Genomic DNA, 15,735 nt, shown 5'->3' with positions numbered 1-15,735 from the left:
CTGACAAAAAGCAGACGTTGACAGGCTAACAAAATTGGATTAACGACTCAAGGAACATCATTAGATATTAAAGTCGGCACTTGCGAGATTTACATTAGATTCTAACAAGTAAACCTACCCAAAAGTTATACTCCGATTTGTTTCTAATTCGGCAAATGTGGAAGTACAAAAAATATTTAGGTCATATTTTTTTATTTTGGCCCACTTTGAGTTTCGTGACCAGTTTATAGCCTTTTAATATTTTCATTTCTATTATCAAGTGCAATAAAAATGCATAAGAAATAAAATTGAATACAAGATATAGGCGTTTTTGATTTGCTGATCATGAATATGAGGTCAATGTGTAAAATTATTTGTATAAATAATAAAATAAAACAATGTTTATATGTTTAAACAAAACATGTAAAAAGTTGAAAAAAAAATATTTATACAAATAATTCTCGGTTTGATCGAGATTCGAATCATTTTTGACTAATTTAGCACAGACCTTAAATATTTCGGTTGGAATCTCGGCTAAAGAAATTTAGAATGGTTCGTGTCCCAGTTATGCCGATTTTGTTAAAATTATTTAACTATATCGTGTATTCAATTTTATTTCTTATACATTTTTGTTGATGATGGGAGTGAGAACATTAAAAAGCTTTAAACTATCTGTGAAACTCAAAGTAGGCCAAAATGAAAAAATATAACCTAAATATTTGTTGTACTTCTATATTTGTGCCAAATTAGATTCTTAGAAAGAAATCGGAGTGTACCTTTTGGGTAGGTTTACTTGTAAGTCTAGTGGAGAAGTTGATTCACAATCCTTGACTTAGAACATAATTAATCACATGTTCATATACACAGACCGTTATTCAGCTGCTTGGATCAATAAAGCTTTTAGTCGCATAACATATATATACAGAATACAGATCGAGATAAGTAATTGAAAATATATGGAATTATACTCACTAAATAACAGCAGACTCTAAATGTCGATTCTCCTATCTCTTTATTCACGATAAATTCGTCAAACGTCCGCTTAAAACGGAAATCTCCTGTGTAATAAATATTTCGACATACCTCGAAATACATGTGTATCGCTGCCCGCGTCCTGCGCCCTCCATGCTGGCTGTCCAACCTGCTCCGTCATGGCACTGACACTGACACTCGCGTGGATACGATCCGACCAAAAATACGTGTTAAACAACGCGACACCGACGAGAGCTTGATTGAGTATTTCAAGGACCAACGAATTATTTTAATTACTCGAGAGAATGCTGAATAACGTGGTGATATACGTAGTTCGTAATATGCGTTATACCCGACACGTAATATGGAAACACTCGGGAAACACGCGACGCGACAAGGTAGGTCTAACTGCCGTGGAAGTCCGTAGTGTTTTGATTGCGTGAACACTCGGCATTCATACACACACATTGATAACGACGGTTGGCGGTCGATGGGAAGGGATATGTTTACTTTTCTTGCCGATTGTTTTGATTTTGTCACACGTCGTGTATTCTTTTTTTGGTAACCGAGTGCTGAATTTTACGCGAAATATCTCGTTAGATTTTGAAATATTTTATCGGACTCTTTGTGACATCGCGTTAATTAATACATGTTTTTTTATTTGATCATGTCCTTTCTACATGTGTCACTGCAACAAGTTAGCACCTGGAGTGCCGTGACGGTGCAGCCAAGAGCAGGATGCCGCATTGGAAAGCTAAAATATAGCTTTTCGGGATGTGTAAACACAACGATAAATTACATATTTCCAGATATATATCTCAAGATTATGTCTCGAGATATATATTTAATATATGAATATTTCTAGCGCCCCCCAACGAAAAGAATAAATAATAAAGAGATTATAATAAAAAAAATTTGCAGTCTTGCTTATGTATTAATCGCATTTACCCATTAATCTTTATTAGATTATTTTAGATTTGTATCATCGTAAATATTGTATCTACTTGTATTTTGTATTCCTAAAATGTTTACATTCCTAACATATATGAATATCGACAGTTAAATATTTTTTCCTCTTTTTCTAAGATTCCTTCCTTTATTTACTCAATAAAGATAAAATATTATCTGGATACTTGCAATTTCAAACACATACGTACACAGTGGCGATTTCAAAGCAGAAAACTCTACACCAGGATACAATCAATCTACTTCTACCATCTCTTCACTCTTTCCATCAAAGTTAATTATCTAGTGAAAGGAACCTGGAAACTCTTCTACTAGTCGTTACTACTTTTTTCCCAACGTCGCGGCGACAAGAACGGAGAACGAAATGTTCCTGACGATGCAGACGCATCAACGGATCCCTTGACAAGTTTCATTGTTGCGGCAAGACTCGTTTTACCTCAAAAAGACATAACTATTGCAGATAACAAGAGGGAAAAGCGCGATCGCGGTATTGTGTCCCTTTTTTACTCTTACTTCGTCGCCTATTGTCGTTCCTGGCTGGTCAAACCAGACGCTAGTCAATAGGCGAAATCGTTTTCGCCGTCGATCGACTCGTCGTGAACCTCCCGTAAACCTCAACGAAAAAGCTACGTAAACGCTACGTCGCAAAGCGTTTCCGAAAAATTGCTTTTAGATTCGGTGCACGATTCAATTTTCGTTGCAGACGTCAATGGAAGGTCTGTAATTCGTTTCATCTAAGGTACGCCGCGAAATTGCGACTCGGAATCTCATATAGCGCGTTACGACGTTAAATTCAACCAATAACATTTAGCTAACTAAAAAGATACACACACATAAATTGCTGCTTAAATATTATATATTTTACTATAAATTATTGCTTAAAAGCAATACATATTTCTAGATAAATTTTACATAAAAATAACTGCTGCGTATTGGGCCGTAAATTTCGTGCATTGCAAGAAAAAATATCCTAAAAATGAGAAATATTTATTCAGTAGAGTTATTAATAACACACATACACACACACAACACACACACACACATTTACTTGGACTAATATAAAATATTTTTTTTAGGAAAATTTAATAAAATAATATAAATTTAATGAATTTAATATAAATTTTCTTAAAATGTAGCTCTTTATAATTGTTTATTCTATTTAAATTAAAAAATTTGGATTTAAATAAATATGTTACTGGGGTACCCGCTGAATATTTCTTTTTTATCTTTTAAACATTCTCAGAGTAAGTGAATTCTCTTGTACGACAATTTCGACAATGTATATGGCATGTGCATATCGATTCCTTCCCTCACATATATTGTAGTATATAAGTATTTGCGTAGAACCTTTATCGATCGATATACCATCGATCTTACAGTCTGTCTAGAGAAAAATCTACCTTCGAGGTCCGATACGACCGAAGGGGACACGGAGAGGCAATAAACGCGAAATTCTATCCCATGATAGACTCGAAGATAGAATAGCATCAGATAGAGAAGTCTAAAATATATCGACATTGTTTGGGAAGCTAAAAGAATTTTCCATTGTTGAACACTACGTCTACATCGTATTATTGCGCAATGGAGGATGTGAAACTGTTTGAACAACCGTGTTTGTGATCCATCGACTTCCTCGTTGCCGAGGAGTTCGTTTGCCTTTCCCGGATTTCACCGCGAACCGTCTACGCGAGAGCTCAAATCTCCTGCAATGTACTTTGTACTTCTCAATTCATCCGTGTGTTTTATTTAACAAATAAAATTCAGAAATAAAACTCGCGTGGGCTAATATTACGAGATTACTCACTCACTAAAAGGACCACTGCCGAGCTATCTATTCTAGTTATCTATTTTTAAACAAATAACAAATAAAAACAATTTCTAGCATGTTTCTTGCTCTGCACGTTGCGACTTTAAAATATAATAAATTTGTCCATCTTGTAAAACTTACATACGGCTAGCGATGAATTTAGAGACAAACGACGGCACTCAATGCCGAATTCGTGATATGATTATGAAAAAGAACCTTGATCTTGTTATCAAAAGCGATTTCGTATCCGTGGCTGCTTTCAAGAAAAAGTGCTCAACAGATCGCCTTCGTGGCGCAATGGCTAGCGCGTTCGGCTGTTAACCGAAAGGTTGGTGGTTCGAGCCCACCCGAGGGCGAAATTCTCTTTTGCCATCCTGAATCATACGACCAAAACCGAATTGTCTAAACAAGAAAGAAAAGTGGACGCCTCGAGCAAAATTCATCACAGCTTGAATCTATTTGCATTGTTTGAACGTCATTAATAGTAAAAATAGATTACCAATTATTTTTATGTTAGAAAGAGAGAGAGAGAGAAATATAAGAGTATATAAATACACAGATTATCGTGTACCTTGTATTCATATTAATAGCGCGAAGTGCACGTTTATCTCCTTGAAAATCCAATAAATTGAATAAAAAATGTTCATAAAAAAATAAGATACCTAAATAAAACTTCGTTAATGATACAATTATATGTAAATGTATATATTTTTACATAAAGAAACTTCGATAAGAATCGGACATGACGTGTGAGAAGTGTAGAAATAAGAGAGGAAATAAAGTATTTTTAGCGACACACAAACGCAGTTTGTGAAATACGTGAAAATCTTTATATCTATGTGACAAGTAACGTTCAGATAAGATCTCGAGAGATATGTAAAAAAAAAAGAATCGCCCAACGTGGGGCTCGAACCCACGACCCTGAGATTAAGAGTCTCATGCTCTACCGACTGAGCTAGCCGGGCTGTTGAAATAGACTGTCTTTAGTATAGACACATGGCAATTGCTTCGTACATGCATTCTCAATGCGATTGAGAAAATTTGTGCACGTATGAATATCGCTACGCTATTTATATATTGTAAAAACTGATGTGTTAAATTTGACATTTTATGTGTCCCAAATCATCCACTCTCATTTATGTGTAAATTTAACACAAAACAAATGTGGTAAAAAGTAACACGCATAATATGTAAAAAATTAACACAAGAATTTAACACTTGAATACTGTCAGGAATCACAATTTGTGTTAATTTGACATATGTATAATGTCAAATTAACTAAAATAAAACGTTACTTTAACATTTGAGAGAAGTATTAATCTACTCTCTTAAAGTGAATCAGTAAATAGTCACTGATATCAGTTAGGAGTATAGCACTGAGCATTTTCAGTGCTATACTTATAACTGCAAATCAATGTGTATTCACTGTTTTCAGTGATGTTTGACTGATTCATTTTAAGAGAGTATGGTTTTGATGAAATAAAAATGTTAAATTGACATAATCTATGTCTAACATATTAAATATGTCAATTTAACACAATCTGTGATTCCTAACGGTATTCAAGTGTTAAATTCTTGTGTTAATTTTTTCCATATTATGCGTGTTATCTTTTAACACATTTGTGTTAAACATAAATGAAAGTGAATGATTTGAGATACATGAAATGTGTTAAATTTAACACATCAGTTTTACAGTGTAGAAATCTTAATTCTCATTTAACGAGTCTCTATCGCCGGACATGTGTGAAACTTTGACAAAATCTTTACTATTTTGTTTGTATTTCTTGTTTGTACTACTAGAAAATTACTCCTCTCGACTCTTTTGTGATCTCAAAACGCTTCGGGTTCTGCAATATTCCCTGTTATAGTAAAACATTTCTACGGTACCGGGGAACACTATCTTCATCAAATGTTATGCGCGCGGTAAGTGGAACCATTAGAATTAATTCCGCGGAGTATTTCTCGTATTACTTTTTTCGTACCCCCGTGTTACTTAAATATGCGCATTATATGCATGGCAATTGCATGTTTTAATTAGAAAAGCGTAAAGAACATACAGAACTCGGCGAAGTCAAGAATCATGGTTGGGTAAACTCAGTTTTATCGTACGCAGTAAATCGCTGCTTATCACGTGATATAAACGTGAAGCAAGTATGAAAAAGTGCTTAATAAGACCATAAGCGGGCCGTGAGAGAAGCTACCGCTAGACACTCACTAGATAATGAATGTTACGAGTGTCGCATAATTACGGATCGTAATACCGTTTCCTACCGTCTTATATACGGTGTCGCCGAAATTTATAACTATTGGAACGCGCGAAAAAACAAGGAAATAAAATTGTCAATAATTCTGATTGCAACGACAACGAAGTAAACGACAAATCAGCAGCTGTCAATTATCTCAATTTTTCTAGGCCATTTTGCGAAATCGTTCTAAGTTCGTCAAGAAATATCACTTGCTTTTGAGATGTTACTATCTTCGATTTCTCCTTTTGTATCGTAAACTAGGCTCAAATATTTTCCACTTTCAGCGCAGGGACTGTGTGCTCCTGGAGACACCGTGTACACGTCAGTAACGGCACGAGCGAATGTGTAAATCGCGCCTAATGCGCAAATTGTTATCTCCGGCCGCTTTTAAGCACTCTGCCACCAGCCCCGACCCGCCAACCCTGCCGGCGCTTTCTATCGAGAACACGTGAATTTATACTGAACCGCCAAGAATGTGAGCAACAGTAAATCGGGAGCGACAGTAAGCATTGTGGGTGGCTGGCTTGGCTGGCTGGCTGGGTGTGTATACCGAGAATAATCGATCCGCGGCACCATCATATAACTTCCCGTTGTCTTTTTAGCGCGCGACGCGCTTTTAGGGTCCCTTCCTTCCTTCCTTCCTTCGCGTATCTAACGGTGCTCTCTAGCCTAGAGTTACAGCACTGCCGAGGGATAAACACCGGTTCGTGAAAGCACGCGCCACGCTCTAAACCGCTCGGAACCATGGAGACGTCTCACATTATCGATTGTCGCGGGACGCAAGAGTTGGCTGTACCGTTTGAGCTTTCTTCTTGACGCGAAGTCGGATTCAATTTGTCCGACTCGGGGGATGCACTCAAGAGGAAATTACGCAGTCCGTAATTGAGTTAGTATTAATTGCGTTCGTTTTCAACTGCCCGCCCGCAGTTCGCTTCGATCTCTTAAATATTCGAAACTTGGCAACATCTCAATATTTCACTTCGGCAGAGCTGGAAATTGACTTAAGGAATTTGTTAGTAAAATTAAGCCTGAGAAGCATCCCTTCGAATATTTGAAGAAGAAATTTGCATTCGCAGACGCGTTTGCCACATTACAAATGTCAACTTTTCAAGAATACAAGAAATGGCAATTAATATACTTAGAATATATCAGAAAATAGCAAGTTAAACTTTCCCCATCTTTTTTACGAACGATGTGTTTGACATAAAAATAATTACAGCTGCGGAATTTTCGTGATATCTCGGGTTTAAAGAGAAATCACAAGAGGGATCACGATGAGAAATTTTTGCAGCGGAGCGCAGTCCCTTCAGTACTACTGCTGGAAATTTCCCAACCGTGATTCCTCGATAGTATAGTGGTTAGTATCCCCGCCTGTCACGCGGGAGACCGGGGTTCGATTCCCCGTCGAGGAGATTTTGTTCTTTTTTTATTCGGAAATACAATACGAATCTACATGGAAATTGGACGCGAGATCAATTAACGAACACCGTCAACATTTCCCGTATCGGGGAGGTTTGTAAAAATTGTCCGTCTCTAAATTTTTATTCCGTTCATCTTTTGTGACTTCTGACTCCAATCGATACGACCGAAGTCTATATCATTATGAGGCTGTGATCAGAGTATTGTTACTTTGATAATACTTTTCACAACTTCACGAAGTGAATTTGAGAAGCACAAGTTAGACAGTGTTGCTTTCGGAGCTTCAGCTTTGAGATTGTCGAGGAACATAGGTCGCTAATTTGTGTGGAAAATACAAACGCAATACGAGCATCCGGTATAGAAAATTACTTGTTCACGACGACGTTACACGTACAATACTCTGACTGTTTTGTAAGAAATAAAAAAAAAGTAATCGACGAGGATGGGATTCGAACCCACGCGTGCAGAGCACATTGGATTAGCAGTCCAACGCCTTGACCACTCGGCCACCTCGTCCTTGTATGCATTTTTGTCCTAATATAGAGACCATAATGCGTTCGTGATCGCGTCTATCATCGAATCCTCCCTCCTTACTGTACACCATAATTAAAAAAAAAAATCCTCCTTTTAATCGTAACATATAGTCATGTTAAAAGAGGTAGCTTACGAAAAATACGACGAGATAGTAATCAATAAAATTACAATATATACACGTGTTTTTCAATTATGAAAAGAATTTATAATCATTCTTATTGTTCCTTCTTATATAAACTTTCTCGCCTGAATGATAAAAAACATTGTATAGTCACATTTAGCGCTTCATGCGTTGCATATTTCCGCGCCATAAGTCACCGCTTGTCGCTTATCTAAGAACCGCGATTGGCGACGGCAAGATAAATGATGTTTCGCGAGGAGCCTCCTCGTGGGTGAGCGCACAGTATCGATAAATTGAAAGAAACGACGGTGTAACACGACCTCCCGGTAATAACTCATTTAAGCGTGATTACCGGCCGTGGTCGTGATTAGGCTGAAACTTTTATTACGAAAGTTTCGGCCGATTTGAGCCGAGACGAAGAGAGAACACGGATTATTATACGAACACTTTGCACGCCCGTCGGTGCCGAAATAAAACTGCAGGTGAACGATAAATTCGCCATCACGATAAAACCTTAAATAAAACAGGGGCAGCAGCTTGACTGAAATGTGGAATTTATGGCTTTAATTAAATACGCGGACGAGACACGAGTTCGACCGTGCATATGCGTGTCTTATTTTTCTTCGAAAAATTTAAATTAAAAAATTTAAAGTTAAAAAATCATTTCCCGGAAAAATTATTATCCTGATTACCAAAAATTGGAGGTGGACTACCAAACATCATGCTACCGAAATGCTACTCTCTTAAAATGAATCACTATAAATGCTTCTGATTAAATCAGTAAAAGGAGTATCTTACCGATAATTAGTGAATATTCACCGATTTTCAATAAAGCATTATTACTTTATCTCATACTTCACTGATTTTGACACAGCGGAAAAAAATTTCACTGCAAAAGCAACTATACTACTAACAAATTCGTTATACGTTGTGCGAAATTCAACTCTCTGCGTTTTTGACGATGGAATTATCGGTTTCCGTACGATTTGTATACAATGACGCTGTCTGTGTTTGCAAATTGCATCAATAACAGGAACAGAGTCACTACTACACTGAGAGAAAAAATATATAAAAATTAGTAGATATTTATTTGGTAGGGGAAATTAATAGCACATTTACTGAAATCTAAATTATTTTACTTAAATAGAATAAATGAAATAGAATAAATAGAATAAATGAATAGAATAAATGAAATAAATAGAACTTAAATAGAATAAATGAAATAGAATAAACAGAATAAATGATAATAATTATCCTTTTGACCTAATTTTTAAAATTATAAAATGTAGACTGAGGTTTCTTATTGTGAATTGTGGACGAGGTTCAGAGATAGTTAAAAATTTGACAGCTTCTGGTTATGATAAAAAATATTTTACCATACCGTTTTTTGGTGTGGTTTCGAACAGACTTTTTAAAGCTTTTTAAAAATAATTTGACAAATATGTCGTATGTTGGTCAAACTAGTAGAAGACTCTCTACGCGCATTGCTGAGCATAGGAGAATACCAAGGAGTTCTACAGTTGAGTTAACGGCCATACAGGAACACCGTTTGAAGAAAAACCATGATTTCAATTGGGATCAAGCCAAAGTTTTGCATGAGGAACGTTATTACTTGAAACGCCTAATATCAGAAATGATTTACATTAAATTTCAAAAGCATGGACTTAACTCTCAAAAGAACACAGAATATTTGGGCAACAGCTACTGCGACTTATTATGAAAATAAAACTTTGTTTCCTTTTCTTCCACGAGTCGTCGCCGCAATGTTAATGCTCGTGTATATAAATCTGTTATTATCTCTATTACTTAGACGTGGCGATGTTATCGTTGACAGGATCGTTTCACTTTTAGCCGAGCTCAACAAAGGTAATTTATATTGACTGTTTTAATTATTTATTATATTTTAATCTTACCTATTTTTATTTTATTTTATGGTTTTTTTATAGTTATGACGGCTACTTTCTAGTATTAATTTGAGCTTCTTAATATTAGTCGGGTAACGGTCTTGTCAGTTATAATACCGCGAATAATATTCATTTTATTAAGGTCTTTAATTAATACTTTTACTTGTAATGCGTTCGTTTTGTAATCCTTGAGTTTTTATATCACTGAAAAGGGTTCATGATTGAGCCGAAACGTTTGATTATTTATATTAAGTATTCATTAATAGTGAAATATTAATGGCACATAAGGAGCTAGCACGGATGTCTTAGTACTATTAAATACTAATACAACTTTAATATTAATATGATTGTGGATTATTTCGGTTTAAATATTCATGTTCAATAAATATTGCTCTATTTCCTAACACAAGGAAGGTTTTACCCATATGGTACATAGCACTATTAATCCTATGCTTGAACTCGAATTAGCCCTTTTTCCTATTATTTAGAATAAATGATTGTTTCTATGAAAAACTAAAATTTTCTTAAAACTAAAACAAAAGTATATTTCCTTATTTGAAAAGTATTTTATATTAAAATAAGTAAATAAATATGTGCTGTTAGTACCCATCAAATAAATATTTATTGTTTCTCAGATATTTTGTCCTCTTATAAGTAAACCTACCCAAAAGGTGCACTCCGATTTCTTTCTAATTTGGCACAAATGTAGAAGAACAACAAATATTTAGGTCACATTCTTTCATTTTGGCCTACTTTGAGTTTCACAGATAGTTTAAAGCTTTTTAATATTCTCACTCCTATCATCAACAAGTGTAACAAAATGCATAAGAAATAAAATTGAATACAAGATATAGTTAAATAATTTTAACAAAATCGGTATAGCTGAGACACGAATCATTCTAAATCTCTTTAGCTGAAATTCCAACTATATATTTCAAATCTGTATTAAATTAGTAAAAAATGGTTCGAATCTTGGCCAAACTGAGAAATTATTTGTATAATTTTTTTCAATTTTTTACATGTTTTGTTTAAACATTTTATTATTTATATAAATAATTTTACATATTTGTAATTAGCAACTCATGACCTCATATTCATAATTAGCAAATAAAAAACGTTTATATCTATATTCAATTTTATTTCTTATATATTTTTGTTGCACTTGATGATAGAAATAAGAATATTAAAAGGCTATAAACTGCCTGATAAATTCAAAGCCAAAATGGAAAAATATGATCTAAATATTTTTTGTATTTCTACATTTGTGCCAAATTAGAAAGAAATTGGAATGTAATCTTTAGATAGGTTTACTTGTTAGTTTATCAACTAATTCTTTCAGCGAAATTTTACTGACTGCAGTGCTATACTTACAAGTGAATCACTGGTTATAAGTATAGCATTTTAGTAAGAAATACATTGATTGTACTTTAGAGAGCACTAAACAATGATCGGGCGAATATGATGACAATAAAGAAATGATTAACGCCCCTAGGTGGAAAGCGAACAATTTCACGCAGCTTCTAACAGATCCTTCTTTAATCTCGAAACCTTACGATGTAGGTCTACAAAGTTGTAATTATTTTTTTATGAGACTTATCGCGCGTGATAAAAACAGATGAGGAAAGTTCTCATCAATGTTTGACGTATTCATTTGCGCGTGCCGTAATATCGGTTTATTGTTAATACGCATGATTCTCATGCTACATTCTTGTAAACGTAATAAGATTTCTACGTTATTGAAGTAAAAATAACGCAAAGAGAACGTAAAAAAAAAAATGGGAACGTAAAACGTACTTGTGGATAAAAAAAGAGCGCCCTGACCTTTTAAAAATATTTCTTCATAAATAAAATGCACACGATGTATTAATATCGACGGGTAGAAAAAGTTCTAATGAATCGTGCGCGCGATTACCAGACCGTCAACTTGATTAAAGCGCGGAATGCCACCGTCGAACTCTCGATGAAGACGCAGTCGAACACACGCGGGTGAGGACTGAAAGCAAGAAGAGACCGCCGTTTCTGGTCAATTAACGTCGGTATAATTGTCTTGTCCGTGGAGCTGACGAGGGTACGTTGCGAAGCGGCTCCGCGCTCCGTAATCGTATCAGTGTCAGTGCATTCATCGCTGGATTGAATTGCGATTACTTCGAGTTGATAAGCCAATTATGTCACTCGTCATCGGCCGCTGTTCGCGACACAGCGACCGATTCCGCAGTTCCGCATTTCATTTCAGATAGACCGTTCCTTTTATATCATTAAACGGACAGAGTTTTAATATCAATAAGATTCTCATCCGTCCAAAGTATACAAGAAATAGAAAAGACCTAATCCGTTTTACTTCTGGATTTCTGGAAGTAAAAAGGAGAATGCAAGCTGAATCTCTCTCGCGCGCTTTTATTTTCATATAAAATATCAATTTTACAAAATTTTTGGATGGTCTGGTGCACTCTCCTACTCCCTCGGTTTACATAATAAAAAGATCACTGCGAAACAGTTGCTCTTGGATTTCAAGTTTGTGTTAGACATTAATCGATTCTTGTTTTTTGCAAAAATTGTCTGCAGCTTAATAATCAAAATTAATCACAAACGTCACATATGAAATTTCAAATAATTAATCACAAACGTCACATATGAAATTTCAAATAATTTCATTTATTGGTAAAATTAATTATTAATCAAACTTTGATGTGACTGATTATGGACTAATTAAGAATTAATTTCATCCATCGATTCAATTATTACATGTATGATGACTGATTAATTTCAATTGTTAATTTGCCGATTATTTTAGTGATAGAAAATTTCAATAGATTAATGCCCAACAATGTTTCAAGTAAAAAAGGGAATGCAAGCTGAACCTCTTGTGCTTTCATCTAAAATGTTAATTGCAGGAAATTTCTTAGATGTAACCCAGCCAACCCCTATCACACTGTTTACGTAACAAGAAGATCACCGCGAGCAGTTACTTCTAAATTTCAAGTAGAACGGAGAATGCAAATTGAACCTCTCACGCTTCTACTTTCATCTAAAATGTTAATCGCAGAAAATGTCTTAGATAGTCTAGTCAACCTCCACCACACCGTTTACATAACAAAAAGATCACCGTGAGCAGTTGCATCTAAATTTCAAGGAAAGAGGAGAGTGCAGGGCTCCTCTCTCGCGTTTCTACTTTCTATTTATAAAACATAAATTTCAGAAAATTTCTTAGATAGTCTGGCGAACCGCCCACCGTTTACGTAACAAAAAGCATAAGCGCGTAACAATAAAGCATTTCTTTTCCGACGCAATCTCTCCTCGGCATGGCGATCAGAGCGCGGATTCGAAAGTCCCCATCGCGAATGCACGTCTAGATCATAAAGCAGCGCATTGCGCTCGCCGCGAAAGCCATCTTCGTTCTCTCGTACGTTCGCTGTCGCGCGGCACGGTTCGCCGGAATTCATGCTGCAATATCCTGAAATTCCGCGGCAATCGCAGCTATCCGTCGAAGGCTCGCTCGCAAAATTCCATTGGACGGACGTGGCGCGTCGCTCGCGATTAAATCGAAGCCGCAGAAACGACGTGCGGGACAGATATTAACCACCCGTTGGAGCCACCCGGCGGATCAGGTGCGTTTCTAATTCCGCGTCCTGACGCGCGCGTGCTGCCATGAATAATGCAATCGCGCATTATCGTGCGCTGCGAAGTGCGCTCTTTCGCGACGGCGGCTCGAGAGCCTCGCCACGACGAGAGTCGAAGATCGACCGAGGCGTGTCTAAATAATTACGAAGTCGTCGGGCCGAAAATATAAAATATATTCTTCACTGAAATGCTATGCTTATAACCGGTGGTTCGGTTATATATAGCGCTACAACCAGTAAGATCTCGCTGACCAGTTAATAGTTGCGACTACTTCAGTGGAAATTTTGATCCTACTTTCGGCTCCTCAATGCTCCACTTAACGTCTATTTTGATACTCTGGAGTCTAGATCAATGTCCTTTGAATACATTTGACTTGCTAACTTTGCTGAGAGATTCTTTTTAGAAATCACGACTACCCGACTCAAAATTTTGTTGATCCTCGCCTCAATTTTTCAGTCTCAATGTTCCACATAATGTTGATAGATTTGAAGTATAGATCAACTTCTTTTGAATTTATTTAACCTAACTTTGCCGAGATGTTCTCTTTTAAAAACGACGACTGGAAATCAATGAATATTCACTGATCATCAGTGGAATAGTCTTTTCACTGATTCAATCAGAGATATTTTTACTGATTCACTTAAGAGAGTGCAGTCGGACGTATCGCGAAATGAAGGAACGAATAAACGAGGCACAACTTCTGCTTCCATCTCCAGACGATCGCTTTTTTCCTTTCCGATAACTATCTATCTTTTTCTTCTTCCTCGTCGATTTGTCGCCCCGTTAACCGAGACACGATGTGGCAGGAGCGACGTCTCGTTTCGCGTAAGATAAACCGCTCTTTCTTATCGCGTTGCGTTTAATTTGATAGCAATTTCTTTTTCTTTTTTTAAGATACTCGATACTAATGCAAGTTCGCCACTGGAGCTTCGACGGGGCCGCATAAAAACATGATTTCACCTCTTTCTCTCTTTCTGTCTCTTCGCGATCGAACGCGATTCTTTAACGAGAGGCTGCATCTTGACGTAAAATGCAAATGGTAGGTAGTCGAATTGAGCCATATTACAATTAGCCCGACGATCAATTCGAATTAGCGGCCTGCGATCCAAAGAGGGATCGCTTAAAGTGGCAGCTGCTCCTTCTCGTCGCAGGCTGGCAATGAAACGCTCGAGTGGATATTTAATGAATACCCGTACTCGAGATCGTTATGCGTACCGATAAATCTGAGTTTCGACGAGCCTCCCTGGGGCAATCGTCTCATTTTTATTTGCTCCACATGGTACTCCTCTGGAGGAAGAGGAGAAAGAGAAGGAGGAGGAGACTAATCGACGTAATTTAAACGTCGTCCGCGTTCGTACGAACGTGTTAATCGCGCCCGTTCTTCGATCGAATCCGCGCGCTCAAACCCTCTCGTCCAAAAATGACGAGAACTTTACGGACTTCAAAGTAGAACATACGAGTAATACATGAACAATCGATAAGACCCTTATTACGAACTGTCTTTTGTCAATAAAAATGTCTCTAAATGTGACTGAAAGCCAGTCAAAAGACTTATAAGTCATATTCAGAGACATTTTGGTCGAGCTCAAAATAAGAGCTTTACTCTTTTAGTGGTACAGTAAAAATATTTCTGATTAAATCAATAAAAGGCGTATTTCACCGATAATTAGTGAGTATTCACTGATTTTCAGTGAAAACACTCTCACTTCAATACTGCTCTATCATGTATAATTTAAGTGTATTACTTTTAAACGTATAAGCGTGTAATTTGGCTGTAATTGAAGCTGTCTTCACACGTTTCTTGCGACTTTAAATCATATCATTTAACCCTCTCTTGCTTCGCGTTACCTGCTGCTGAACGCAATATGACTAAAAATTTATGGCTAATCACAGTTATCTGACTAATTCTAAATATTGGTCTTATATCTTAACAGTTCATAAATAAGAAAAATGCAAAAATTATTTATTGGCCGAGCTTAATCGCACTTGGAAACGCAAATAAACTAAGAATCTCGCGCGCGCAGCTTTCTCTCATCCGGCCCAACGTATTATTGCTCCAAATCCTTCAATTATAGAGGCGCACAAGCGCGTTGCTAATTGCAAATCGTCGAACGGCCACTTTCCAACTTAATTGATTTTCTGTTTTAATTCTGAAATTGCCAACTGTAT

The 15,735-nt window shown here is 36.4% G+C and overlaps 1 protein-coding gene and 4 non-coding genes across 7 annotated transcripts in view; 2 read left to right on the top strand and 3 right to left on the bottom strand.

Annotated features, from left to right (window-relative positions):
* LOC116843689 overlaps positions 1-15,735 on the bottom strand; it is a 123,005-nt gene that overhangs the window by 91,148 nt on the left and 16,122 nt on the right. The window lies entirely within an intron of this gene.
* On the top strand, positions 4,008-4,080 carry Trnan-guu. Its single transcript has one exon. It is a non-coding gene; the product is annotated as a tRNA-Asn (tRNA).
* On the bottom strand, positions 4,617-4,689 carry Trnak-cuu. Its single transcript has one exon. It is a non-coding gene; the product is annotated as a tRNA-Lys (tRNA).
* Positions 7,311-7,382, top strand: Trnad-guc. Its single transcript has one exon. It is a non-coding gene; the product is annotated as a tRNA-Asp (tRNA).
* On the bottom strand, positions 7,824-7,905 carry Trnas-gcu. Its single transcript has one exon. It is a non-coding gene; the product is annotated as a tRNA-Ser (tRNA).

The sequence above is a fragment of the Odontomachus brunneus genome, unplaced genomic scaffold, assembly GCF_010583005.1.
Source record: "Odontomachus brunneus isolate Ranch 3 - 2012 unplaced genomic scaffold, Obru_v1 Obru_scaffold_035, whole genome shotgun sequence".
Lineage (NCBI taxonomy): Eukaryota > Metazoa > Arthropoda > Insecta > Hymenoptera > Formicidae > Odontomachus > Odontomachus brunneus.
This window is presented reverse-complemented; position numbering and strand designations above follow the sequence as displayed.